Genomic DNA, 4,228 nt, shown 5'->3' with positions numbered 1-4,228 from the left:
CACAGCCAGGGTCCCCAGCCTTTCCCCTTATATCCTTCTCTGACATCTTCTCCCACCTATTGCATTTTTTCCCAGGCCTCTGAATTGAGACTTCCTCAATCTTGATCTAGCCTTTAGTTAAATTCCCATCTACAAGAAGTTGCATGAAAATTAGATTTTTGCCACTCTAACCTGATTTGAAATGCATTAAGAGATCTGCCTCTTGGAACACCACAAGGTGAGGCAATTTGGGAAGGAAGAAGAGTCCCCTTACTGCTGCTGTGAGCTTAAACATTGTTAGGGAGTGAATCACGTTCTATTTCTGTACCAGGAGCGCTTCTGTTTGGAGAAACTCCCCCAGTGTGTCTCTGAGGGAAACAATCTATCCTAAAAGAATAGCATCTCAAGTTCAGGGATTATGAGCTGCTGGCCTCACAGACTTCTGTCAGGGCCACAGAGTAACTAAAGAAAATTGAAGCAACATTTGAAAGCCAGCAGGTTCTCACATGGGTGTTGGAGCTGGCTGCCCTGGACAGAGGCATGGTGTGTGCATCTCCACACAGTGAAGGGGGTGGGCAGGAGGTGCCTGCTTTATGATGCTGTGTTTCCTGCTCTGCTGGCCACACCTACCCAGCTCCCCCATTTGCCTGTAGAGTGTGTGTGTGTGTGTGTGCGCGCGCGCTCGTGCACGCTCTGTGTGTGGAATGTGTTCAGTATACATTGTGTTCTTGTGAAGTATGCATGTTATATATGTGCATCTCGTGTGGTGTATGTGTGAGGTATGTATGGTACTGTGGTGTGTGCATGTATGATGAGTATGTGGTAGTATGTAGCAGTGTGTGGTGTGTATTTGATATGCATATTTGAGGTGTTTGTATGGCACATTTGTGTGGCATATTTGTGTGGTATATGTATTTGGTGTGTTTGTGTGGTATAAATGTGTGTGGTACTGTGTGATATGGGTAATATGTGTATATGGTCTGTGTAGTATGTATATAGTCTATGTGTAGTAGTGTGTGGAATGTGTGATACATGTGAAGCATGTGGTATATGTATGTGGTAGTATGTGGTATATGTAATATGGGTAATGTGTGGTATGTGTAATGTTTGTATGGTACATGTACTTGGGGTATATGTGTGGTAGTACTTATGTACTGTATGTGTGGTATGTATAGTGTATGTTCGAGTACTATGTGATCTGCATGGTACATGTGAAAGGTGTGTGATGTGTATGGTCTGTATGTGTGTGTATGTTAGTATGTACTACTGTATGGTATATGTATGGCATGTATAGTGTACAGGTGAGGTAGCATGTATCCTATGTGTAGTGTGTATATGTGTGTGTATATGCGGTATGTATATGAGGTGTATGTGTGTGTTATATGTGTGTGTGGTATGCCAGTGCAGTAAAAGGAGTATGTGTGTATATGTGTACTGTGTATGTGAAATGTTTGTGTGATATATGTATGATATGTCTATATGTGCATGGTAGTATGTGATAGTGTGTGGCCTGTATATGTGTGTGTATATTGAGTCACGGTGTATATGTGTGATGTGTGTCTGTATGTGTGGTGTGTGTAGATGTATGTGTAGCATGGGTCTGTATGACGTGTATGTGGTATGTATATTTGTGTTGTGTGTAGTATGTGCTGTGTATGTGTGGTGAATAGTGTATATGTGTGGTATATTTTTACCTCCCCAGTGCTGTGATTATAAGCATGTTTCACCATGTCTGGCTTTTTTTATGACTGTGTTCTGGGTACTGAACTTGGGTCAAGAGCTTAACTGACTATATCTGCAGCCCCTGGAGTCAGGGCTTTTGAAGAATTATTAAGAGGAGGCCTCCGTCCAGTCTTAATGGTGTCCTTACTGTCCCTTTCTTCCAGGTTGGTCATAGCAATCACGGACCCATGCAGGCACAGCACTTTGGAGGACCCATGCAGGCCCTCTGTGAGATCAGGCCAATTTGCACACTGTTGTGAGGGAGGCAGGAGGCTCACAAGACCTTCTTCAGCAGCTCCGCCCCTCCCTGAGATTATGGAAGATGTGGGCTATTGACTGATGTGGGACTTCCCAGTGGGTCACTGCCTGTAAACCAGGCTATCCAGGGAATTTCTGAAGGGGTTGTGTGGCTGACTTTGGGCTACTCCTGCTTCTGAGAACCTAATAATTTCATTAGTCTTGATAAATAAATAATCCTAATAAATCTATTAGTTCTCCAGACCAACTTCAGTAGAAATCTTTTATTGGTCTCCAGGAACCTATTTGGGATGATTAGACATTTACATCTCCCCCCCCCAAAAAAAAACATGCGACAAAGATATCTGGGCATATGGAGGGACATGTGAGATATATCTGCACAGAGGAAGGCCATATTCAAGCCAAGCGGGGCAGCTCCTTTGTTCAGGCTTCCAATCTCCAGAACTGGATGGAATTCCTGTTGTCTAAGCCATCTGTGCCATTTGCTATGGCAGCCTGAACAGTCTAAGACTAGGTGGCCATGGGATGACCAACCCAACAGTGATGCATGGTTAATAAAAACTCAGAGGGAGAAATTGGGGTTCAACCCGAAGATCTGAAAAGCAAAGCAGCCAGCCACTGACTCTTACCTCAGCCTCAGTCTGAAATGGCGATCCTGACAGGAGGAATCTCAGAATGAGATTGTGTCTGAGAGCTGTCTCCTCCCATTTAATAATCCTAGGGCTGGGATTAAAGGCGTGCACCATTGGGATTAAAGGCATGCACCTCCCAGTTTCTATGATAAACTAGGGTGGCTACTGGGATTAAAGGTGTGTTATTGCGGCTTGGTATGTAAGGCTGGTCAGTGTGGCTGTTTTATTCTCTGAACTTCAGGCAAGCTTTATTTATTAAAATATAAATGAAATATCACTGCACAACAGAGTGGGCAGAGCAGACATACTGAAAGACTTTGGTCAAGGTACGCCCTGGCAAGAAGTCTTCGGTGCAGTCTGAGTTTCCAGGGCCTTTCTCAGACTCCCTCTTACCCCCTTCTGTTCTGGGCTCCATGGAATTGCCGCAGTTGGGTGGTGTGTGAAGCCACACTGTTTGCTGCTCTGGCACCTCCAGGATCCAAAGCTGCTCTTCCTCGCACAGAGCGGAGCCGCCCAGGGTGGAAGTGGTCAGCCCTTCTTGGGGGTGGGGAAGGTCCTGACACTCCACCCCCATCCCACTCCCCCCACCCCAGTACTCCTGCCAGGTCTCCTTGCTCAGCACTTTCACAGGACTTCCTGGTGGCTTTTCTCCAAGATCTTCCTTCTGTCCCAGGACTGAACAAAGGCCCCTTTGATGACAAGTTTGAATCAAAGTCACCATCATCTTATAAAAAATGCAGCTTTCTATTTTTGGATTTTCTAACCTAGAGAAAGAGTCAGCTAAATAGTGTACAAGGCAGGAGGGAAAGGAGATGTGTCCCCAAGTTGGAGACTGGGTGGTCTCTGGGAGTCCTGTTGAGTGGCTAGGGACGTACAATGTGCCATGCTCACTAGACAATGCTTCCCTCAGGCCCAGAATCCGATCCAGTGCTGGGATGTACATGAAACCGTGTAGTGGCATTTCAGTTGTATTTTAATAAACTTTGCCTGGGGATCAGGAGAGTCAAACAGCCACACTGGTCAGTCGTACAGCCAGGCAGTGGTAACACACACCTTTAATCCCAGTAGCCACACTAGTTGCCATAGAAACTGGGCAGTGCACGCCTTTAATCCCAGCGGTGTATACCTTTAATGCAGGATTATAAAATATAATATATTATAGAGAGGATTATAAAATGGGAGGAAACAGCTCATAGACGCGGTCTCATTCTGAGATTCCTGGAGGCAGGGTTGTCATTTTGGACTGAGGTTGAGGTGTCAGTGGCTGGCTACTTTACTTTTCAGATCTTCAGGTTGAACCCCAATTTCTCTGAGTTTTTATTAAAGCTTGCCTTGGACACCAGATTCAGAAGTCCCTAGCTAGGCATACTCAAACAGCCTGCTATAGGATGGTAGCAAGAGCCCAGTCCTTGTGCTAGGGCTGTCAGAATCAGGAATTCTCAGTGTCATTACTATTGGTGTTGTAATATATTATATTACAATATAATTATATATATGCAACATATTACAACAATAGTAATGATATATAGTAATATATATGGGTATATATACACATTTTACATACATACACACAACATACACACACACACACACACATATATATATATATGAGAGAGAGAGAGAGAGAGAGAGAGAGA

This window comes from Microtus ochrogaster, chromosome 16 (assembly GCF_000317375.1).
Source record: "Microtus ochrogaster isolate Prairie Vole_2 chromosome 16, MicOch1.0, whole genome shotgun sequence".
NCBI classification, from domain to species: domain Eukaryota; kingdom Metazoa; phylum Chordata; class Mammalia; order Rodentia; family Cricetidae; genus Microtus; species Microtus ochrogaster.
The sequence above is the reverse complement of the archived record's forward strand: the minus strand, read 5'-3'. Positions refer to the sequence as shown.